This window comes from Cydia amplana, chromosome 4, assembly GCF_948474715.1.
Source record: "Cydia amplana chromosome 4, ilCydAmpl1.1, whole genome shotgun sequence".
NCBI classification, from domain to species: domain Eukaryota; kingdom Metazoa; phylum Arthropoda; class Insecta; order Lepidoptera; family Tortricidae; genus Cydia; species Cydia amplana.
The window spans coordinates 20,213,232-20,240,001 of NC_086072.1; the positions used below are offsets into that span (position 1 = coordinate 20,213,232).

The 26,770-nt window shown below is 38.2% G+C and overlaps 1 long non-coding RNA gene across 1 annotated transcript in view; it reads right to left on the reverse strand.

Annotated features, from left to right (window-relative positions):
• LOC134647433 (uncharacterized) overlaps positions 1-25,098 on the reverse strand; it is an 81,392-nt gene extending 56,294 nt beyond the window's left edge. Inside the window, exon 1 of the long non-coding RNA XR_010096830.1 lies at positions 24,671-25,098. This is a non-coding gene — a long non-coding RNA (uncharacterized LOC134647433). The remainder of the gene's footprint in view (positions 1-24,670) is intronic.
• Positions 25,099-26,770: the final 1,672 nt, after the last annotated feature.

Genomic DNA, 26,770 nt, shown 5'->3' on the forward strand with positions numbered 1-26,770 from the left:
TCATTTTCCCTAGCGCTGACTAGACATTGACGCTCAAAAGACGCTAGTGTAGGGTGGCCCTTAGATACCTACAAGAACAAGACTAAAAGCGGCCAAGTGCGAGTCGGACTCGCCCATGAAGGGTTCCGTATTTAGGGGGTTTATACCGTATTAAAAAAAAACTACTTACTAGATCTCGTTCAAACAAATTTTTGGTAGAAGTTTGCATGGTAATGTACATCATATATTTTTTTTGTTTTATCATTCTCTTATTTTAGAAGTTCCAGGGGGGGGGGACTCACATTTTACCACTTTGGAGGTGTCTCTCGCGCAAACTATTCAGTTTAGAAAAAAATGATATTACAAACCTCAATATCATTTTTGAAGACCTATCCATAGACATCCCACACGTATGGGTTTGATGAAAAAAAAAATTTGAGTTTCAGTTCTAAGTATTTTTGTGTGAAAATCTTAATGCGGTTCACAGAATACATCTACTTACCAAGTTTCAACAGTATAGTTCTTATAGTTTCGGAAAAAAGTGGCTGTGACATACGGACGGACAGACATACAGACAGACAGACAGACATGACGAATCCATAAGGGTTCCGTTTTTTGCCATTTGGCTACGGAACCCTAAAAAGTAAAAACCACCTGTCAACAAAGTGAATTTTAAGAATAATTTTTAAGAAAAAAAAACCGACTTCCATGAGGGACACCCCGGTGAAAGAATAGTTATTTGTTTTAAATTTTGGGGGAAAATTTGTTGTTTAACCCTCGTGCTTTGAAACCCTCTTAATGCTCAAGATTCCATTTTTCGAACCACTCGCTACGCTTGTGGTTCAATTTTGGAATCTTTCGCTTGCTCGGGTATCAATATTAGGTTCAGGTCCAGATAAAAGCCCGGATCCAGGTCCAGGTCTTGGTCCAAGTCCGGCTCCGGGTTTGAGTCTAGGTCCGGGTCCGAACCGGGCCGGATCCGAGTCCGGATCCGGGTCCGGGTCCGGGTCCGGGTCTCCCAGTCCAAGTCGAAATCAAAATCGCCAAACGTGTACTATGCGTAGTTGAAGAGTTCTGTTCTGATCATCATCAGCAGTTCCACTGCATCAAATGCGACAGTTTTTAATGAAAATGCTTGATTTTTTGATGAAAATAAAAAAATCTCTATACGCATGCCTTTAAGATTTGAGGAGTTCCCTCGATTCATCATAGATCCCATCATCAGAATTCGAGCTTGACAAAAATGTGGCTTAAAAACTTAACTTACTTAACAAACATAACGAAGAGGACAAATCGCCAAACGTGTACTATGCGTCGTTGAAGAGTTCTGTTCTGATCATCATCAGCAGTTCCACTGCATCAAATGCGACAGTTTTTAATGAAAATGCTTGATTTGTTGATAAAAACACAAAAATCACTACATGTATGCCTTTAAGATTTGAGGAGTTCCCTCGATTCCTCATGTATTCCATATTCCATCATCAGAACTGAGTTTTGACAAAAACGGGACCAATCTGTATGCATATACGTACAATCAGAAAAATAATTTTCAAAATCGGTCCAGTAATGACGGAGATATGGAGTAACAAACATACAACCGAATTGATAACCTCCTCCTTTTAGATTTGGAAGTCGGTTAAAAAAAAGGCAACGCGCTTGTAACACCGATGGACTTGTAAAAGTCTATATCGTCTATTCTATAGGCTACGGTGTCCGCATTCCATCAAGCAAGCTTTATGTTCTTTTTTCGCCCTTGCTTATGCTTGTTTGTTATATTTTTAATAGGTTTTCTAGCTTAAGATTTAATATACAAGGTGTCCCAAGAAGTAGTGATATACTGAAGCTCGGAGGTAGAGGACCTAGAGGGCTATCTGAATCACCCCCATGTATGTTCCGCGATTTTTCGTATTTTCGGAGTTATGATTTTTTTTTTTTTTCACCTATCGCCGAGTACGATGAGATTTTTATTTATGGTGACGTGAATTATTGCGGTAGATGCTTGATTTTTTTTTTGTGTGCTAAGCTGATAGATAGGCCAATTCAGTATGGTAACATTTACTATCGTTAGATCTTTGAATGGAATTTAAAAAAAAAAAAATGCCAAGAAAGATAAAATTACCCAGTATGTTCACAACTTCAAGGGCGCTTAAAAAAATAAAATCACATAAAAAAAAATTACCGTTTGGCTTTTAAAAACTTGCTCTATCTATCAGGTAGCTACCCTGAAAATTTCATTTTATTATTCATAAGGCTTCAATCAAAAAATTTAAATCTAAATGTGGTAAGTGCAAAATTTTAATTTACATGATGATTAATGCAAACAAATTAAAACCAATTACAAGGTGTTTAATTACAAGAAATTTTCAAAATGGCCCCCCTGTTGCTCAATGCAACTGCGACATCGCCGGAAAAAATTGTCTTTTAAACGTCGGAATGCAATTCTATTATTTTTAATGGTTTCTTCTGCTACTCTCAATTTCCGGGTTAACTGTCCAAATTGCGGCATTCTCTCGAGTAGACGAGGTCTTTGTAGTATCCCCATACAAAAAAATCAATGGGGTTTAGGTCGGGGGAGCGTGGAGGCCAGGCTATAAGGCAGGCGTCACCCCGGCCGCAACGACCAATCCATCTTTCAGGGTATCTTTGATTTAAATAGTTTCTCACGTCCAAGGCAAAATGGCATGGTGCACCATCACACTGCAGTACTATGCTTCTGCGTGTCTCCAAGTCCACATCTTCTAACAGCGGAGGCAGATCGACGCGTAGAAAATTTAAAAAGTGATTGCCGCCCAAGCGGTCTGGCAGCTGAAAGGGCCCGATTAACTGACCGTTAAGTATGCCAGACCAAAGGTTAACACTAAAGTGTTCTTGGAATGTCGATTCCCTTTTTAAATTCGGATTTTCAATTGCCCATGAGTGAGAATTGTGCATATTAAAATCCCATTCGTCCCATTTCGACTAAAGTGGGATTCATCCGTCCACAAGATTTGGTTAAAAAAAATTTCGTTTTCAGCTTGTCTCCTCAGCATTTCCTGACAGAATTCAATTCGCCGATTGTAATCTTCCGGTTTCAACTGTTGCACTTTTCTAATGTGAAACGGATGATATCCTACGCTCTGTAGTGTACGGTGTACCTGAGATTTAGAAAGTCCGGTAAGACGTTCCATAACTCTCACAATGGTCGACGGGTCTCTTTCTACTTCTTCAACAACTACATCTACTACATCAGGATCCGGCATAGTGGCCATACGGCCTGATCTGGTACCCAGTATATGTGACCTTCCAAATACGCATTATGTACTCTTAAGATCATGCGATAGTCAGGAAACGTTTCAGGTTGAGGCCCGCCTTTTCGATCCACATGTTCCCGGTACAGCCTTGAAGCTTCCGCCGCATTCCCCCTAGCATAACCGTAATAGTAATGCATTTCTGCGTAGTCACGTGAAGTAAACATGATCACTTACACGCAAACTCAAGTCCAGTTAAATAATGCCAAGTCGTCGATTCCAGGTAATAACACTAATCCAAATCGTAATGCAAGTCAAAGTCCATATGAATAGCCAAAATGATTAGGGAAACGAACAATTAGCAGTATTAAAACACAATTTTTAAATTATTGAAAAATAACAACGATGACCAAACAACGTGAAAATTTTCTCATGCGTCAACCGTCTTTTGTTTTTTGTTCTTTTTCTATTGATGGCCAGTGCGTGATTTAGAACGAAATTTATTTAGAAAGGTTTTGCTTTGCTTGCATTAATCATCATGTAAATTAAAATTTTGCACTTACCACATTTAGATTTCAATTTTTTGATTGAAGCCTTATGAATAATAAAATGAAATTTTCAGGGTAGCTACCTGATAGATAGAGCAAGTTTTTAAAAGCCAAACGATATTTTTTTTTATGTGATTTTATTTTTTTAAGCTCCTTTGAAGTTGTGAACATACTGGGTAATTTCATCTTTCTTGGCATTAATTTTTTTTTTAATTCCATTCAAAGATCTAACGATAGTAAATGTTACCATACTGAATTGGCCTATCTATCAGCTTAGCACACAAAAAAAAACAAGCATCTACCGCAATAATTCACGTCACCATAAATAAAAATCTCATCGTACTCGGCGATAAGTGAAAAATTAAAAAAAAAATCATAACTCCGAAAATACGAAAAATCGCGGAACATACATGGGAGTGATTCAGATAGCCCTCTAGGTCCTCTACCTCCCAGCTTCAGTATATCACTACTTCTTGGGACACCTTGTATAGGACTTAGTTTAATATATAGACACAGCACCGGGGTTGAATCTCTCAAGTTATTGCAATTTTACCCTCGCCACCCTTAGGATTTAAGGATGACTCACGCTAGACCGGGCCGGGCCCGGGCCTGAGCTTCCGGCGCTTCGTTTTCTGTGGAAAGCACCACGTGATCACCGATCAGCCGTCACAGAAAGTTACATGTCGGACGCCTCGGCCCGGGCACGGCCCGGTCTAGCGTGTGTCATCCTATATACTAACATATTGCAATTTTGTTAATTGAGACACTTGAGACCACGTAAGTTTATAACGTGCTGTTAATTTTTAATGCTTGTGTCATTCACGGTTAACCCCTGAGCAACTTAATACTGTGTGTAAGTAATTTTAGTAATTTTGCAAAGAGCAAAATTGCGTTAAATTTTGGTTTCAGTAGGCAATTTTTGGAGCCTGTGAAATCATTCATAATAAATTATTAGCACTCGAAAGAATTATTTTTGTTTTGAATATTTCTATGTTCTAGCTTCCCATAAACCCATAACTCGAAACCAGACAAGACGAATGCAATTTTAATTAAATTTAGTAATGTTGGCATTTTATAGGCTTTTATACAAGGCTCTGCTGGGCCGCTAGACATTGAAAACCAATTTTAAACTATTATTCTAGTTCAGGGCTCTCCAAACCCCGGCCCGCGGGAGCCAGGCTCCAGCCCTAACAGCACCAACCAGATACACCCCCCCCCCCCCTCGGCGCCGACAGTATTAATTAATTGCCGATGGAACTATTTTAAAGTTCAGATTATCTATAAGTACATGAATCTAATACAAGTTTTTACTGAAAAGAAATCGATTAATATGTATATGTATAAACCAATCAGCTACTTACCCTACACATATTGTGAAGCAGAAATTTTGATTCAATCTAAAAGAGATGGTTCAATTTCCATATTAACGGTGGCGACATCTCGCGAGGGGCCGCGGTAAACATCATCATTTTTAATGAAGCGCGGTTCAAGGAACAAGAGAGAGTCAGGACATTATCACCGTGAAAATCGAAGTTCGCAAATTGCGGGCAACTTTCTCTGTCACTCTAATTACGCCTTCATTGGAGTAAAAGAGAAATATCCCTGCAATCGCGGTAGGCCCCCAGAATGGAGGAGTGTAACAATAACCTATTGGATGTGAGGTGTCAATGGATTCGTCACTTTAATGTGGGTGATAAAGAAGATTATTAAATGGCAGTGAAATGTAACCATAATTTGCTACACAAAATGACACAATAGTTGTTGTTTAACCGCTCGTGCTAAATATTGATAACCGAGCAAGCGAAAGATTCCAAAATTGACCCACGAGCGTAGCGAGTGGTTTGACAAATGTAATCTTGAGCGTTGCCCCCGAGTGAAACACAAAATTTTTCACCACACCAACCCGAAAAAAAGATTAACCGTAAGATATCAAACAAAATCAAACCAAATCAAATCCAAATTAATGTTATTTAAATACTTATCATCCAAAATCATCATTTATAAGTCAAATCTATCAGCAAACATAAGAAAATAACTCAAAATTTGCATTTGATTAGTTTGCCTCACATGTGAATAAAATGCAATCTTTGCTATCAGTTTTTGAACAATCAAGAGAGCCTTTACGTACGTTAGTGTGGTGAAATAGTATTTTATGCAACCGTTGTTTAAGAGGGGTCAAAAAAGGCGAGTGGCGTGAGTAACAATTTGAGGCGAAGCCGAAAATTGTTAATAAAGACGCCACGAGTATTTTTTGACTCAGTTAAACAACGTTGCATACAATACTTTTTCTACGACCAAACACTTACTTTGAAATAAAATTGTAAATTTAACAAATATTTTTTATGTCATCTAGTGGACTTCTACCTACGGTATCTACCTGTTTTTAGTGATTCTTGTGCTATTACTGATATTTCTTCAGGCGTAGACACTAAGTTTTTATCTTCATCCATTTTAACTTGAAAGACACACTGTTTATTAACACAAAAGTTAAGTTTTCATTCGACAGGCACAATAGTATTCATATTCAAGATTCACAATATTCAAGAAGTAGCAAAAAATGGAGGGTACGAGCGGGAAAAGAATGAATGAAATTTAAAAAAAAACATGTCTATGGTTCACTTATTTGTCAGATATGACATTCACACCCATAAGCGAGAGCGAGAAAGATATATTTCTTTCTCGCTCTCACTTATGGGTGCGACGAACCAAGGTCGCGTTGCGGTGCGACAGTGTGTTACGACTATAAGGTTGGCAACAATGTATTTTTTAAGTGGCCATTACACAAAGTATTGTAAAAGTGCCAAAAAGATACTACGTGTATACACGAATTCTTTTTTGGGGAATAGACTAAAGACTAGTCTTGACAACTATAAGATAGGGCTTTAAAGGTGTGTGCACCACCCTTTAAATGACAAATAAAAGTACGGGAGTAGAAAAAGACTATTTCGCTTGTAACTTGCAGCGCACCTCCAACTTGTTTGCTATTCACAGTGCGGCTAATTATCGTCCCCGCCACGACAGCATGCATCATTCAGACATTCGTGTGCCGTTAGATTCGCGGAGGGAATTATAAACTCGAGTTAACGTAGTTCTAATGCGCTTTCACAAGTTTGGGGAGATTGTGTTGAGTATTTACTGGTTTGACATGTGAAAATACATAGTTGTGATATTTACCTATATTATTACGAGTTGCAATTACGAGTGTCGATTTTGTAAAGCATGAGCAAATGCGAGTTATTTAAACATTTTTACCACTTATGATATGAAGACATCATTTTTTTCTGAGCTACGATATCAAGGATTTGTTTTTGGGAACGTTTTCTGCTTGTGTTAACATTAAGCGAGTTCTAAAAAGGAGCGAGTTAAAAAAGAAGCATAAAAAATAGCTATTTCATAGATTTTTGTGACGAGATGTTTCTTAAATGATTTCTATGAGGCTGATATTTTTCAGATTTCAGTTGTTGTTCAGATATAACTGCCTTGTCGGGGCTTCTAACCTCCGTGGTGACCTGACATAGACCGACTGACTGGCTGACTGACATACATATTTGGAACAACTGACATTTTAATCTCAAATTCGACATGACAATACAAGACCAAGAATGAGACCAATTCACGACAGACAATCAAGGAACGACGATGACAGACCGTTCAAGTCTGCAAAAACACAATTGTTGTCACCTAAGTGTAAGGCCTGAGTGGACGCTCGAGTTGGGCGTGCAGCGGGGCGGGGCGTGCGGCGTGCATGTTAAACAAATGCAGCGTATAGGAGCGGCCTTAGTGCACGCTGCTCAAATCACTTGTGAGCCCGACGCCACGCTGCACGCCCCGCCGAACGCTCCGCTTCGAGCGTCCACTCAGGCCTTACACTAATTCGCAACCGCTGGGTGCTCTCGCACCCACTGCAATGATGCGGAGCCTATCCACATTCCAACTTGGCCGGTATGGATCTTGAAAGCGTCACACAATAACAACAATCACAAAAACAACAGTAACAGATCTACAATTGGTTAATATCAAAATGTTTGTCAATTAAAAAGCGATGCAAACCGCCACCATTGACGTCAAACTTCAAACTACACAGCAATTGTAATAATTACAACATTATGGTAATGTTGAGACGTAATGTTGTAAGTTGCGTTGTTGTGATCGTGCCGTTAGTATCTCGAGAAACTGGAGCGATAAGACGAGTGACAGTTGTCCATTGTCACACGACACATTGACACATTGTGAGTCAAGATCAGAGAGAAGTTCCTCCTGTTTTACACCTTTTGAACTAGATGTAGCCAGGCGCCACCAGAAAATAATGCCAATTCTCCACCTATGACTATTATGTTCTTAATCCGGCTGCCATTTTGTTTCGCCTCGGCGATTAGAATCTACAGATTGTGAGGTAATAGACGACTGGTCTGGCCTAGTGGGTAATGACTCTGCCTGTGAAGCCGCGGTCCTGGGTTCGAATCCCGGTAAGGGCATTTATTTGTGTGATGAGCACAGATATTTGATCGAGTACCCACAACACAAGCCTTCTTGAGCTTACTGTAGGACTCTGGGACTTACCCAATCTGTGTAAAAATGTCCTATAATATTTATTTATTATTTATTTAATAGGATAAGGAATTAAGAACGGTATGCCATGCGATTTTTAAACAGGCAGTAGGGAGTTCTGTCTGAGAAATGTCGACTACGAAAATATAAATAGTTTTTTTGGTACCAAAACTGATGTATGAAGTGAGCACTCTATTCTTACTATATTTCTCTATGGTACTAGTTGCCATAAATGATCATTCTTTCCTTTGAGAAAACCTCGGCAGGTTCATTTCATACCCGGAGCTAACAGAGAAGTCACGTGACTATAGTTTCTATTGGCGTTTTCTATCAAAGATTATCATCTTGGCAAGGCCCCACGGCATCGATGATAGGATCCTAATAGATGTTCTATACGCGTGCGTCCGTGAGGAACAAAAACATACGCCATGCGACACTATGGTCGAATTTATTTGTTGCCCACCATAATCCATACTAACTTATGGTGGGGAATTAAAAAAAACCGGCCAAGTGCGAGTCGGACTCGCGCACGGAGGGTTCCGCACCATCAACAAAAAATAGAGCAAAACAAGCAAAAAAACGGTCACCCATCCAAGTACTGACCCCGCCCGACGTTGCTTAACTTCGGTCAAAAATCACGTTTGTTGTATGGGAGCCCCACTTAAATCTTTATTTTATTCTGTTTTTAGTATTTGTTGTTATAGCGGCAACAGAAATACATCATCTGTGAAAATTTCAACTGTCTAGCTATCACGGTTCGTGAGATACAGCCTGGTGACAGACGGACGGACGGACAGCGGAGTCTTAGTAATAGGGCCCCGTTTTTACCCTTTGGGTACGGAACCCTAAAAAATGAGACTGTGACAAGGACAAACAATAATAGCGCTTTCGCTGCTCCTACTGAAAGATACATAAGACTATCCCGTTCGGTCATTTACCCCCACCCCTCATACCTGATCCAGTTAAAATACTAGATTCATATGCCCCACGGGGACGGGAACGGACGTATGTCAATGGAGACTCGTCGTAGGCTTAGTCGTCGCAACGCGAGAGGAACTCATTAAGAATTAATTCGCGCGATAAATTTAAGTGCCGCGAACAAACAAACTGAACGTTTGTCATTACATGTACATATATATACACGGTGGAATTAAGTCTTTTAACATTTTTATTATCTGGGAGACCGAGCTTTGCTCGGAAAGCATATAAAAACTCAGAAATGCGCGTTTCCCAAGAGATAAGACCTAGCTAGATCGATTTTTCGCCCCCGAAAACCCCCATATAGCAAATTTCATCAAAATCGTTAGAGCCCGTGTCCGAGATTCTCAATATTTATATATAAATAAATAAATATAAGAAACAAGAATTGCTCGTTTAAAGGTAGGTATAAGATAGTATGGAAGACTTAAACAGAATTTACTTTCATACTTTGACGACCAGTCTGGCCTAGTGGGTAGTGACCCTGCCTGCTAAGCCGATGGTCCTGGGTTCGAATCCCAGTAAGGGCATTTATTTGTGTGGTGAACACTAATATTTGTTCCGGAGTCATGGGTGTTTTCTATGTATATAAGTATGTAATTATCTATATAAGTATGTATATCGTCGCCTAGCAACCATAGTACAAGCTTTGCTTAGTTTGGGGCTAGGTTGATCTGTGTAAGATGTCCCCCAATATTTATTTATTATTTATTTATTTATATAAACACCGTATAGTATCATGCCAAGGTGCTTAAGGTGCAAAGTAAAACTATCATGAAGACAGATGCGACGAAAATTCACGTCATCATTTCCATACCTTATTTATGTTTCTATTGACGATTGTCATCCCCATTAACACATTCACTGCCAGCAACCCGCCAGGCGGGTGCACTATCCGTAGTCGCTTTTCGCTACATACGGTTTTTCATGTTATATATCGGCTAAGCTCGTAGCGCTTAGCAAGCGCTGGCACTGAATGTTTTAAACACTACGTTTTCGTGAAACTTTTTCGTTGGCGTAACAATTCTCGACTGTAGCTACGCTCTATTATTCTTCCCATATTATGTCTTTTAAATTTCCATTTCCACAAATAAGCCAGCACGTCCTACCCAGTCTCGTAAACCTGCGCCCGGGGGAAATCTGTCCAACGGAAAATATGGGACAACAAAAACTGCCCGCGACTTCGCCTGGATTACGTCACTGATTTGGGGAAAGTAAATTAAATTTGGAATTTGTAGCATCAGCTTCATTTTTCGCGCTCAAACCTACTTAAGTTTCGGATTCGTGGAAATAATTTTTCTGTACTACGAGTATTTAGCTTTGCGTAGCATCTATCATCCTGTAGTGCGTAGCATTGCGTAGCATTGTCATGCTGTAGTGCGTAGCATTGTCATCTTGTAGTGCGTAGCATTGTCATCCTGTAGTGCGTAGCATCTGTCATCCTGTAGTGCGTAGCTTTGCGTAGCATTGTCATCCTGTAGTGCGTAGCATTGTCATCCCATAGTGTGAAGCATTGTCATCCTGTAGTGCGTAGCATTGTCATCCTGTAGTGTGTAGCATTGTCATCCTGTAGTGTGTAGCATTGTCATCCTGTAGTGCGTAGCTTTGCGTAGCATTGTCATCCTGTAGTGCGTAGCATTGTCATCCCATAGTGTGAAGCATTGTCATCCTGTAGTGCGTAGCATTGTCATCCTGTAGTGTGTAGCATTGTCATCCTGTAGTGCGTAGCATTGCGTAGTATTGTCATCTTGGCTATGCCCCCAGCCCCTATAGTGACTTAATAGCCCCTTTTGACATCTAAGTAAGTTCTAATGGCCTTCAGTAAAATTATTAGAAAGACAAAAGTTTACTCCGCCCGTACCAAAATAATTGTAGTTACATTTTACACCTTACACCGGTAAAACAACATTATTACCTACACTCCCAAACCCAACTTTTATTGTATCACCATTTTTACAAGCAACTCTCCTCGCCAAGTGACAAACAGCGAATAAAGCGGACATAGTAAGGGCGATAAAATCTAGAATACTATTCATATTTTTCAGTATTTTATCGATATTTATTGCGAGGTCACGTTTTATATCGCGCGCCCTCTATAAAGACGCGCGTAAAATAAAAATAAAATTGTCCTTAAAACATTATACAGGGTGGCCCAAAAATAAATAGACATTAGTAGGTACATTACGATGCAAGGGCGAAAAATAGGATATTCGCAACGAGTGGCGATAAGTTAAATTATTTGATATATTTAGTTACGTAATGGAATTTTTATAGAAGTATGTAATTAAAACTGAGTTGTAGCATCAAAGTGTTCAAATTTATTGAAATAACTGTATAAATATCCTCCTAGAAGAATAAAACAGAAGAAGAATACAGTTACAATTTTTAATAAAATTTTGTTAAAAACGTATGATTCCTAAAAAGTTTTGTCAACGTATTTTTGGCTCACCCTGTACTGTAACAGCCACACTCTAAAGTAAATATGTATAAGTGAACCTTATACCTTTGCAATAAGGTCTACGATCGGTCAATAATCGTGTGAACGATGGCAATAACGCAGCCTGAAAAGTATCGGAGAGATAAGTAGCTTCACGATAAATCCAAAATTATATCGTTTTTGTAGTTGACGAAGAGATGACTGTTGATTTAAATTAAGACGCAAATATTTAGCACATTAATAGTAAGTAATATAATTAACTAGTACGTAGTAATAATACAGACATAATTGCATTAACACATAGATAAGCAGGTAAGTAGAATCGCAAAGTCTAAATAGTAACTTTATGCCATATCGATTTTGATAAAGAACTAACACTTTTGTGCACATACAGACGTGTCGTACGACTAGGCCATAACCAGTCATATGATTCGAACTTTAACACATTCATTGCCTAACAGCCAAACAAGACATCCGCGCCAGGCCACAAAAATTTCGTCATATAAAGCTGTAGCACCACGATCCCGACTATCGGGTCGTCCGGCCTGGGAACGAAATCATTAAATACCCGATAGTTGGGTTTTCGGCACTGAATGTGTTAAAGATATGTACGTTTCTGCTAACAAAATAGTAGTTTATGTGACTGCTACATAATGAGAGGCATTAAAATACGAGTGTGGGTTTAAGAAACGAACGTCAGTGAGTTTCTTAATAGGATCACACGAGTGTTTTAAGGCCGTGCATCGAAAAATAACAGGATCTTAGAAACGTGGCAGTGGCTAGCCCCGGAAACAAACAGTAGTGATTTTCGGATATATGTTTCTTGACTATATGATAAGTGATTTCGTAGTAGTCGAAACACGAATGCTTAAAATTTTCTCGATAGAAAATAAATCCAAACTTACGTGTTCATTTTTCGGTTTTAGCTTCGTGCAACTAGAAAACACATCCATATCCAGCACAATCCACCTTACAGCAAAGGTTTTCATCTCGTCTTAACTTTCAAAGAACTAAATATTAACTTATTATCCTTTACCGATGGATTTATTATCGATTTTTGATTTTATGAATTCAACAGCAAACGCCCATTTTACGCAGTTCGGTTTCTCTTTCTGTCATGCGTCAAAGTCATGAATGCATCCTTTATGCCAGTAATGTTAGATGGCCGTCGTGCCTCAAAGAGGTAAGACCTATGTCACTTCGCGCAGCGCTCCGAATTACGTAAAATTTTAATATCCAATAAACGTTGAGTCGTAACTCCATTGAGTAGTAACGGAATCGGAGGTAAACCTATGATGGTGCCTTCTTACAGGCCTATACGTTACGCATGTGTGCGTGTTTGCTTAGCTACGTCATGCTACGTCGAAATCTATACTCTTTGTCAGTTACAACGGGTTAGGAAATTTCGACAGATATGGAAATGTATCGGTAGCTGTTTGGTATTTAGCCATCAGAATCTAACCGTAACTTTTTGCTTTATTTTTGTTTGAAAATAAAATATCTATAAGAATATATTTTTTGCTTTTTTCTATTGTAATGATAAAAATAAATCTAGTATTTTTCATGCTCAAATAATTTAAAATAATTGAATAAATATTAAAAACTAATAGATATTATTCGTTTTAATTATTATATTATTAAGTTTGAATAAAATATTTTATTTCAATAATACGAAAAGTTATTATATTTAAGTACCACTAAAAAAGGTCCCTACTTACAAAAACTCACTTGCACGGGCCGGGGTTCGAACCCGTGACCTCCGGTTTGAAAGTCGCATGCCACTACAATTTCACATAAGTAATTTACAATGACATGATACCGTGGAAAAAGTGAATATTACAATGTACTGTGTTACTATCATTTTATAGTTTATTTTGGCTTGACAAGGAGGAATGAGAAAAACGTGCAGAGCGAGAGGATTAAATCTCTCTGTCCCTTTCTTAAAGTAGCCAATCCTAATTATGACATCTGTTTTGATATTAATTCTTTGAACATAATTTGTCGATGTTCTTTTTTATATCATCGAGAAAGATTTTTATTAAAAAAATGTGTTGAATTTATATGTTTTATTTAAGTTTTTTTGGCATAAATTTCATTACTTTTGACAAATTTTGATTGTGATGACAAACGATTTGATGTGATGTGTGAAACGATTTATCTAATAAAACTTCATTTAGTCGAAAAAAATAGTTGTTTACTACCGGGTGGAAAAAAATTATGGGCCCTGGAGGGAAAATGCCTTAAAACCTTAAGTTTGATAACTTAAATGAAACATTATTGTTTTTTAAAGAAACAACTGCATTCAAATATTTTTGAAGTGAAAACTTCTTTAGCGGCGCTAGGCACTTTTTGAGGTGGGGAAAAAATGATAAACTCGAGACACCGTAAGGCGATCATGTGACCGTAAGGTTTAGATGGCCAATCATTTAGATGGCTATTAAATCAATAAAGAAAAACTCAATGACATTACATGAAAAAGGTTATAATCTTGTACGGGCTGAAATACGAGGATCTCACAGTATTATAACTTATAACTTTATATCACTCAAATATAATTCAATAAAGCTACATCTTGATGAAATCGCTAATAAAAGTGAACTCTAGTACTGGTGAATAAAACTCAAAATATCATGACCAAATATATTTAGATGCGAGGTCTGCAAGGTAACTTTACAATTTCTATTCGAATTTTAAACAATTAACGCTATAAATTTGAATTTCGAATTTTAAACAAGCTCACTGACCAGCAATTTCGGAACCAAAAGTTTTCAATAGAAAGGAGGATGGGTCAATTATACATAGTGCTGCAGACATTTTGGACTAGTCATTGAGTTTTCACTTCTGTCGGCACTCCCGGAATGCAACACGTTGTTTTTTAGGGTTCCGTAGCCAAATGGCAAAAAACGGAACCCTTATAGATTCGTCATGTCTGTCTGTCTGTCTGTCCGTCTGTCTGTCCGTCCGTATGTCACAGCCACTTTTCTCCGAAACTATAAGAACTATACTGTTGAAACTTGGTAAGTAGATGTATTCTGTGAACCGCATTAAGATTTTCACACAAAAATAGAAAAAAAACAATAAATTATTGGGGTTCCCCATACTTCGAACTGAAACTCAAAATTTTTTTTTTCATCAAACCCATACGTGTGGGGTATCTATGGATAGGTCTTCAAAAATGATATTGATGTTTCTAATATCATTTTTTTCTAAACTGAATAGTTTGCGCGAGAGACACTTCCAAAGTGGTAAAATGTGTGTCCCCCCCCCTGTAACTTCTAAAATAAGAGAATGATAAAACTAAAAAAATATATGATGTACATTACCATGTAAACTTCCACCGAAAATTGGTTTGAACGAGATCTAGTAAGTAGTTTTTTTTTTATACGTCATAAATCGCCTAAATACGGAACCCTTCATGGGCGAGTCCGACTCGCACTTGGCCGCTTTTTTTTAAATTCGCTTAGTCGCGCCCGGGAATCGAACCTACTTTTTCCACACTGTATAAAAGAACACAAATGCTTTTCTTCTGGTAACTTAAATGTTCTACGAGGGGCGTTCAAAATATTCTCGGTATTGATATCTTACGACCTCTTCTAAAATTTCTTTCGTTACTGGCCGCTGAGGTTTATTCATTGACATTAAAAAAAAGTATAATTCGAACCGAGATAGTCTTTTGTTTTTCTGCAATTGCTGAACAAACATGAACATCATGTGCGAATTGACAATGTTAACTAAATTAGAACATCGATGCGTGATAAAATTCTTGACAAAACAGGGTAAAAATCAAAAAACCATAAAAGAGGAAATGGATTGTGTTTACCGTGAGTCTGCTCCTTCTTTATCTACCATTCAAAAGTGGTCAAGCGAGTTTAAACGCGGAAGGGAGAGTATTGAAGATGACCCTAGACCTGGCCGGCCTGTAGTAGCTACTTCACAAGAAAATATTGATAAAGTGGAAAAACTTATATTGGAAGATGGTCGAGTGAAGGTAAAATCTATAGCACAAGTAACCAATCTCTCTATTGGTACCGTACATGATATTATACATGACCATCTTAATATGTCAAAAGTAAGTGCAAGATGGGTTCCGCGAATGCTGACTCGGCTTCAAAAAGACATGCGTGTAGCTTGTTGTTCCGATTTTATTGACCTGTGCGGTGAAAATCCTGATGAGGTGCTGCAAAGAATAGTTACTGGAGATGAAACCTGGGTTCATCATTATGACCCAGAGAGTAAACAAGAGTCCATGCAGTGGCACATTAAGGGTTCAGCTCATCCCAAGAAGTTCAAGGTCATCCCTTCAGCTGGCAAGGTCATGGCCACGATATTTTGGGATTGTGAAGGAGTATTACTAATCGATTATAAAGAAAAAGGTGTAAATATCACAGGACAGTAGTACGCTAACATTCTACGTCAATTAAAGGATGTAATTAAAGAAAAGAGGCGAGGAAAGTTAACCAAAGGTATTCTGCTTCTGCATGACAACGCCCCCGTCCATACTGCTCATATTGCCAAGGCAGCTATTGTTGAATGTGGGTTTAAAACTGTTACTCACCCACCGTATAGTCCGGACTTAGCCCCCAGCGACTTCTTTTTGCTCCCCAATCTTAAAAAGGATCTGCGTGGAAATAAATTTTCTGACGATGAAGCATTGAAGGCGGCAGTGGAGGAGCATTTTTACACGAAAGATAAAAAATATTTTTACGAGGGATTAAAAAAAATAATTGATCGATCTTTTAAGTGTGTGAACATAGGGGGGGAGTATATTGAAAAATAAAAATATCAAACTTTTCGTACTTGTTTGTTTTCATTCTCATACCGAGAATATTTTGAACACCCCTCGTATCTATCTTGGTGATATGTCAATGCAATCAAATAATCTGAAAAAATAATAATAACCCAATTTATGAATTCCGTTCATTCAGAAAAATGCGAAATGTACGTACAATTTTTAGGGATATCGTACTTTTCCCAGAGACAAATTTAGTTGGCTAAGAGACATTTTCACTGATTCGGGGTCTGTACTAAAAATCTAACATAATATGATAAGGCCTTAATCGTTTTAAGCTCAAGAGTGAGTTTTCCTAAAGCTTTTTCTAAAAATTATGTCTTTATTCTAGTCTTAACGTTAGGAGTGCACTGCAGCATGTCAAATGTATGCCAAAATGTCAAGGGAGAGAACAATAAATTAAGTTTCAATTCCACTTCCACTCATCAGCAAAGTGATATAAGTATATCAGCAGTTTAAAGTTATTTTAGATTACAAAATTAGCGCATCAAAAAAATCAAAGTGCATAGAAAAAAAGTCTCCTGAGTCATAATAGAATTGATGTCTCTTGGGTCACCAGAAAAGTCACCAGGGAGAACGATGACCCAAATCACATTTAAAAGAAAATGTAAATATTGTGTACTACCTACGAACATTTTTCAAAAAACTATGTTTTTATAACATATTAGACCCAGGATAGATCTAGTACCTCTTTTCGTACCCCGGATAAAATGGTCGGCGACTAAAAAAGTAACTGAAATGTTACGTTATTAGGTTCACGATGCCGCGTTGTACCCTTGCCTTCATTGCGATATGTTTGGTAAGTCAGGAGACTTAAAAAATGAGCCATGATTTTGTGACATATTAACAAATATTTTTTTGAATAGGTATATATTAATTTTAGCGGACTTTAATAATTTACCAGTTAAATTAGATGTAAATACCTTTTTAGTTAATCGTTAATATGATATATTAGTAGCAGTAAAACACTTTATTGTACAAAAAGACACATAAAACATGAAAAAACACACATCCTTCGTATATGGTAGAATATATTTTTCACACTTATAAGTAAAAACCAAAACCGATACGCGATTGGGATACGCTCTTTTTGTATGGGATACAAAAATAAATCTCCTGGGTCACCAAGAAAAATCGACATATTAAAATAATTCAGTTCGTTTTTAAGTTCTAGTCAGATTGACTTTTTGGTTATTTGAGATAAATTACAATAACGCTTAGATTTGAAAAACATGATTTTCTATTTTGTTGCGATCGACCCGGGTAATAAAAATACGGCGAATTTGAACTTTTGTTTGTTGTCGTTGTAAAATGTATTAAAAAATAATGTAGGCACCCCTGACAATTGAAATTCAAAATTATCCAGAAAAAGCGGCCAAGTGCGAGTCGGACTCGCCCATGAAGGGTTCCGTATTTAGGGGATTTATGACATATTAAAAAAAAACTACTTACTAGATCTTGTTCAAACCAATTTTCGGTGGAAGTTTGCATGTACATCATATATTTTTTTTTAGTTTTATCATTCTCTTATTTTAGAAGTTACAGGGGGGGGGGGGACACACATTTTACCACTTTGGAAGTGTCTCTCGCGCAAACTATTCAGTTTAGAAAAAAATTATGTTAGAAACCTCAATATCATTTTTGAAGACCTATCTATAGATACCCCACACGTATGGGTTTGATGAAAAAAATGAGTTTCAGTTCTAAGTATGGGGAACCCCCAAAAAAAATTTTTTTTTCTATTTTTGTGTGAAAATCTTAATGCGGTTCACAGAATACATCTACTTACCAAGTTTCAACAGTATAGTTCTTATAGTTTCGGAAAAAAGTGGCTGTGACATACGGACGGACAGACGGACAGACAGACAGACAGACATGACGAATCTATAAGGGTTCCGTTTTTTGCAATTTGGCTACGGAACCCTAAAAATGAGTGTTTCAAAAAGGCACCCTGTATTCATTACATACCTAAATAATCTCTTATTCAATAAAACATATAATTACTAAACACTGTGATTTATTTCAAATAAATGCAAATCGATCGGATAAAAAATATTAATACCTACCTATACAACAATGAATACGAGTACAGTCAGCTGCAATAATATGTTACACACCGAAGGCCGTTTTGCGGTAGATCATGTTAGATCTTATTTGTAGAGCCATAAGAGCGTGTCACATATTTTTGCGGCCGTCGAAGAGTAACATATTATTGCACGTGACTGTACCTATGAAAAATTCGAGGGTTAAAAAGCATTTCAACCAAAGCATTTATAATAATAACGACTATGGACGCCTGCAACCCCAGGGGTATTGTAACCCCATAACAATAAGGTTGAAATTTGCATTTAGTGACCGCAAAGTCAGGTGAGCGTAATCAAGTAAATCTGTTTTCATCATATTTTATCAAAAATAATCTCTTTTCTGTTCTTGTGCTATTTTCTTATTATCAATACTCTTAACTTATATGCTATATACGCTGCTGCTTCTATGCTGTTAACATCTTCCAAAACAACAATAAATATTCAGGTTTATTAATTAATTATTTTATTGTTTGCTATTATGAACAAGTAACAACGCCATCTGTTTAAATTTTTTCCGAATTTAAGTTTCTGGCCGACCGCAGCGACCGCGTATAATGGTAGTTAACTTCTGTAACGTTAGATGGTGCTAAAAGGTCACACAAACTTCACGTGCGGCGCGAAGCGTTTCCATGTGTGCGTGTTAGCGGGGAGGGAAGAACTAGCGGGCGTGGTTTACGAAGCGCCAGACGCGGCTGCAGTAGGCCCTTAATGCCTAATTATGTACAGTTACATACACTACTTTATCTAAACACATACTTAAAACTAATTAAAAGATAAACTGTACTTCAAATGGCGGTGAATGAAAACTTTTTTCACACATGTCACGCATCCGTAGTTTTTTTTAATTCCTAGACAAAAGAATGAAGACAATGAAGTCCCTCTTTTCTCATGTCACTCGCGATCAAATATCGTGCGGTTTATATTAAAAAAATATACTAAATTGACGTTTCGTATCGATAACTGTTTTAATATCTATGGATACTAGAATAGAGACCCACTTGAGTTTTTACTGCTGTTCCAAATATAAACTCATAACGTTACAAAAAATCTGTAACGTTATAACTACTTATAACATTAAAGTACAGATTTTACCTACTACCACAGATAAGAAAGTTGTCATATTAAAATTGGTTGTAATAAAGCTTGTCATTTCCTACAGTTTCTGAACGCATTATAGAGTACTAATGACATGTGTGTAGATAAACGTCATTTTTGATACTGACATATCTTATCCATATCGCATCTAGACGTAAAATTGATAATTGACGTAAAAGAGTTTGTCCGCTTTTTAGCATAATCTACCAATACCCTCAACAAGCTCTGATATTAATTAATGTGTCCGTAAAAAACACAAAGTTTCGCAAACCTGCCCCAATTTTACAGCGTAATTAGGGCAGGGAATAAATCCTGTTGAATTGTTTTCGTTTATCAGGGCCTGATGCAGCAGTTCGCGGGTTTTTCGCTATCGTCTCGCGCCTCAGCGCGCTGGGTGGGCTATAGAGTATTGGTGAAGCTAGTTTACTTTTCGACAGCATTTTAAGGGGGATAACGCGAAATATATTTATTAATAAAACAGAGATAAATATCAAAATAAATAAGTTTTTGTCCAAAAATGCGCCAGCTCGTAGGTCGCCAGACACCCAAACTAGTTTGGTAGAAATTTCCTTTACTAGTTTTTTGGTGTCTGACGACCAAGGACCGAGAGTTTCAATTGCAAGTGCCGCAAATACATAATTCGTTTTCAAGAATGCATATTTGCGACACTTGGTAATTTGGGCGTCGTACCGCGAAATTGTAGATATATTAAAATTTTATACGTTGTTATCGAGGGTGTATGCCATGAAAAAAATGAACAGAAAGTCGCAGTTCGTTGCAAGTGTCCCATTTGTCCGCACAAAACGATTTGCACGAAGTGCAGCCGCCGCGAGCACTCGAGCCTGAGGAAGGACCCCCGACGGGCCCAAAACAGGTCGCCAATAGCGACTAAAAATTCAAGTGAGTGAAACCGTTTTCGTCTAAACTGTTAATGTCTAATTTAGGTAATTTATTTTCAAATGGAAATTTCAAATTTCGTAAGGGACATACGACAACATGTCCCTTACGACATTTGTAATTTCCACCGTCGATATATTTTCAGATATAAATACACCGAACTCCCCGAAACATACAGTAGGGATAGCAAATGTATGATAACATTGGACGTTGCCGAATAAAGGGTTAAGTTAGGTATTAATTAATTACTTACCTTTTCTTTTTCAACGATCTTCATCTGAATAAGCTGCGGGAACCACCGTCAGCGATCGGTGAATTAGCACAAACGCAAACAACTCCTGCTGACGCGCCTAATAGAACCTGAATTACCTCTCTCTCTCTCTCTCTTTTCTATTCTTCTCTCCCTCTCACCCTACATGGTCTATGGCCGACTGGCCATGCTTAACACGGCTAACTTTTTCCCAAAATTTTCCCGCTTTGTAGAGGAAAGCTACTACGCCGAGCGGGTTTCCGGCACTCAATGTGTTTAGATCCTAAAAGAATCCTAGATAACGTACTTATTTAACTTTTTAATTGATGACTATCGGCAGTCACAAATTTTGGATAAAATTGACAAATAGAGACAGAACAGTCAGTTTGCGCCAAACTTTTCAATTTCAAACATTGTTCCAAGACTTTTAAGCCAGGATCAAAAGCTTTCTTTATATTTAATATAGAAAAAAACATTTTTTTTTTCTCCAATTAATCCTATTACGTTTGAGGATTATAGAATTGTATGGAATGACATACTGACATACATACTCTTGTAAGTATATTATTTTCCTTGGGCAGATTGTATTTTGATAACACATTGAGGCTTCTGTTTTGAGGTGTGAGGCTCTTCTTTCTCACTCTCTCTCACTGAGGAAGCCCGCTAATAATACATACAACCATTAATTAAAATAATAATAAAGATGATTTATTAAATTATCCCTTACATAATCACGTAGGACAAATATATATGTCCGAGTACCTATACATTTCTCGTCCTGTTTTAAAAACAAGGTGGAAAATTTATAGGTACATATTTGTGAAATCGATTATATGTTATGGCTTCAAAGTATAAGTGCCTAGATTTTAATATTAATTATAGGGTTTAAATGAAATGTCGAATGGAATGTCGAAATAGAACAGCTAATAGCCGAGCCGAACATAATAGGTAAAACCAAAGCGCATCGTCTCCGGTGGCTTGGCCATCTCGAAAGGATGGGTGAAGATCGGGCAGCCAAATAGGCCTACTTGGGTCGACCAACGGGACGCCGTCCTGTTGGTCATCCTAAATATCGTTGGGCGGACAGAGTGGAGGCAGATCTCCGTGAGCTCAGCGTCGGCGAAAGCTGGCATGATACCGTTCTGGACCGAGCAAAGTGGCGTGCTCTTATGTTGGAGGCCAAGACTCATTTTGGGTCATCGCGCCAGCCAAGTAAGTAAGTATAGGGTTTAAATTGATGTAAACTACGTAATCAGCATCGGATTATATTAAGCACATATTAAGGCTTTGCTTAATGAGTACGAATAATAATTATGTATTTTACACACGCACACAATATTTTTTTTAAGACGGCAGCAACACCTAAAATCACTATATAGTATAAAACAAAGCCGCTTCCCGCTGTCTGTCTGTCCCTATGTATGCTTAGATCTTTAAAACTACGCAACAGATTTTGATGCGGTTTTTTAGGGTTCCGTACCCAAAGGGTAAAAACGGGACCCTATTACTAAGACTCCGCTGTCCGTCCGTCCGTCCGTCCGTCCGTCCGTCCGTCCGTCTGTCACCAGGCTGTATCTCACGAACCGTGATAGCTAGACAGTTGAAATTTTCACAGATGATGTATTTCTGTTGCCGCTATAACAACAAATACTAAAAATAGAATAAAATAAAGATTTAAGTGGGGCTCCCATACAACAAACGTGATTTTTGACCGAAGTTAAGCAACGTCGGGCGGGGTCAGTACTTGGATGGGTGACCGTTTTTTTGCTTGTTTTGCTCTATTTTTTGTTGATGGTGCGGAACCCTCCGTGCGCGAAGTCGTAGAGTGATTCAAGAGGAAGATTTATGTATAATTTCTTAGCCCGTGCGAAGCCGGGGCGGGTCGCTAGTTATAAATAAAATTCGTTGTAGATCTTTGCCTAGAAGTCAGAATAAAAAAAACAGAAATACGCTAGAAATATTATATGAAGATGTCATACCTATGTACCTATTTTTCTTCTCTATTTGGAAAAGTATTCGAGGGAGCCACATACTTTTGGCACATTGTTTCATACGCCAGTATTGATGCTGACTGTACTTACTTAGATTATTCCTAACTGTACGTACACATTACGCACCAAAATTAATTATCTGTCCAACAGATCAAATCTGACCATTTATTAACGTCAGATCTAATTAAATTCCACAGCCACCTACAAGTGTCAATGCTATCAAGATGGCGCCGCGTGGCGTGTGGCGCGCGGCGTGTGGCGTGCGGCGTGTGGCGTAAACGCTACGTTCGATTTACACGCCCACGATCGCGATCACGTATTACTTAGACGGAGAGCTAGCCTCGAAAATTGGTACCTACATGGTACCTAATGAGAGCAACGGATATTGACTGTTAATTTGCTATATTATCCTTATTACTAGATTCGGGCGTCTGGCAGATGTTCATTGGTGGAGGTCAGGGAATACAAGAATGATAAATTCTAGTTTTAGAGTTCTGGGACTGGTGTACTGTTAAGGGGTACGTTAGTTGTTGAAGGGGGGGGGGGGAAGATGTGCTGTCCCTTACGAATTTTGAAATTATTGCAATTGTGCGTCTCACCCGCGCCAATACATGTACGGACAAGTACGAGCGAAACGCATGGTACGTGCGTCTCACTCGCGCCAATAGACAAATAAATACGAGTGAATAGCACAAAGTGGCCGTGTAATAGTAGTTTGTGTTACAATTGGGATCAAAATGATATATTTCCGTCAAGGGCGTACATTGAATCCTGAATGAAGCGATGGATTCTACAATAGAATCCCGAACGTATTGAGGAATTCTAAAGTAGAATCCTGAGCGTAATGAGGGATTCAAGTGTTAACGCCCAAGACGAAATAATTTTGATACCGTGTGACACATACTGCTTTTCACATCAACTATGAGGAAAATAAAAAAAATCTTAGTGTTGACACAATCTGATGCTTAAACAGATTATTTAAGCTAAAAAAATAATGTGCAACAAAATTTAATAATAGTGTGCTAGAACAGAAAAGTGTTACTTTGATCCCTCCTCTAACAGGGAGGAAAAGTGCCATTTTGATCCCTCCTAGCAGGGAAGAAAAAGCTCTTTTCCGAATAGGTAGTGTGAAAAGATATTTGTGAACTTGTGTTGGTGGATGATGAAAAGTCAATTTTACTAATTGAAAACTGTGTATTTTCACAAAAATTAAAAAAAAATTACAGAGCGATGTTAACCGTTGGGAGTAGTTGAGAAAGAAGAGAGTGAGTGAGTCGATGAATGGATACAGGCATAAAACCATTCGGTCATATATATGGTAGAACTATTATATAATCTGTGATATGGTTGCGTTCAGAAACAACTTGTCGTACCATTTTTCGGGACTAGCTCTTAGTCCATATCGTGAGTGTAGCGGAGCGGAGTCGATGTGCCAGTTTGTTTTGTGCAATGTTAAGTAATTTAAGTGTTTTTGGGACATAGTATAAGCTGAAGTGGTGGTGGCCGAGTGGAGCACCGTCCGACTTTCAATCCATGGGTCGCGGGTTCAAATCCTGGCCCGGTAGACAACATGCCAGTCGCTAACGCTACGTAGCGAACGAAACGCAACTGCCATTATTGTCACACTAATATGGAAGAGTGATAGAGAGACATTGAGCGATTCGAGGCGAGCGATAGCGATTATCACCTTGGCTAGGCCGGCTGGCTCGTACCGATGAGTTTTTCGAAAATTATGTAAGTACCTACGGAATATTATATGTTATTTACAACTAGCGTACCTATAAAAAAGCGGCCAAGTGCGAGTCGGACTCGCCCATGAAGGGTTCCGTATTTAGGGGATTTATGACGTATTAAAAAAAAACTACTTACTAGATCTCGTTCAAACCAATTTTCAGTGGAAGTTTGCATGGTAATGTACATCATATATTTTTTTTAGTTTTATCATTCTCTTATTTTAGAAGTTACAGGGGGGGGGGACACATTTTACCACTTTGGAAGTGTCTCTCGCGCAAACTATTCAGTTTAGAAAAAAATGATATTAGAAACCTCAATATCATTTTTGAAGACCTATCCATAGATAGCCCACACGTATGGGTTTGATGAAAATAAAAATTTTGAGTTTCAGTTCTAAGTATGGGGAACCCTCAAAATTTATTGTTTTTTTTCTATTTTTGTGTGAAAATCTTAATCCGGTTCACAAAATACATCTACTTACCAAGTTTCAACAGTATAGTTCTTATAGTTTCGGAAAAAAGTGGCTGTGACATACGGACGGACAGACAGACGGACAGACGGACAGACAGACAGACAGACAGACAGACAGACAGACATGATGAATCCATAAGGGTTCCGTTTTTTGCCATTTGGCTACGGAACCCTAAAAAGGGCATTTACGTGATGGCTGCGGCTCTATGCGCGCCTCCCAAATGTTCGGACCGCCATTGTTTCGTGATTGGTAAAAACATGTTAATTTACTTTGCTCTATAACGAAATAAAATTCTTATATAGTAAATAAAGAGATAATCACGAATAAATACAGAATACAATCATATTCAATGAAATGGCAAAAATATAAACCAATTTTGAAATTAACGGCAGCTTTGTAAACCAAAGAGTAAAGGATCACTCATACTAGACCGGGCCGGGCCCGGGCCGAGGCGTCCGACATGTCATTTTCTATGACGGCTGATCGGTGATCACGTGGTGCTTTCAATATAAAACAAGCTCCGGCCCGGTCCCGGCCCGCTCTAGAGCGTGAGTCATCCTTAATCTAAACCGTCATTATCTTCCAAAGCTCTCACCGAAAAGTTGTTCAATTAGCATTACAACACCGGAATCCCATGACCGGTAAATTAAATTAACATTTTCAATCTAAAACATGATAACGTTTTCCTTGAGTGGAAAATCGTAAATAACCGCCTTTGGAAGTCCACCATAAATCCGCGGGGCGAGTCGGCACAATAAACACCTCGGTATCGCTATCGGGGGTTAAAAGCACTGTAGATGGGGGGAACAAACAACAGTAGATTAATTGCAGTTTAAAGTTTGCTTTGGATGTTGGAAATAGGTTAATAATGGGTTTTTAACTTTAGAAAAAATAACTTGGTGCGAAAAAAAGTAGCGGACTAAACGTAATATAAGGTAATTTATCTACGTGATTACATAAGTACATAACTTATGTAATGTATGAGGTTAATTAGGTAATGTTATGTAAGTATGAAAAGGGATACTTACAATTGAAGGGATGTTTACAAAAACAACATAACTGCTTAGAGCGGTTGACACTTTTTTAAGAACATTGTTAATCGTTTCAGGTGTCAACCAGTGTAGTCAGTTATGTTGTTTTTGTAAACATCCCTTCAATTTGAGGGTGCTAATTGCCGAATCCGACACAAGACCAGACGACGGAGCCACGCCGTTTTGTCGCCTAAATAGTGTTTATATACCCCACCACTGACAATCCAACCTCTAGACTGAGCTTAGGCCAATTCTTTCATGAAACCGATGCTGCCAAAAATACGGGGGTGCGGGGGGACGAGGTGAGCGAATCCCGTGCCGTGATTGGTCCGTTCAAAGACACGGACCAATCACGGCACGGGATTGACTCGAAGATGGAGTAACGCTACCGTATGTGTGGCAGAGGGGGTAGCGCGACTATGCTATGTCTAGAGGTTGGATTGTCTGTGTACCCCACACACACACTACCCTAAGGTTGTCTGGAAAAGATCGCTCTTTAGCGATAAGACCGCCTGTTGTCTACCATAGTTTAAGTTATGCTTAATTTGTATATCATGCTCTTTGTCATATTGATGAGCAATAAAGAATATTTGTATTGTATTGTATTGTATATAGTTTTTAATGTCGATATTCATAAACGACTGCTAACTTAATCAGTTGATGATCGTCGGATGTCCCTATCTGTCGTTATGCCATAGAGAGGGACAAAC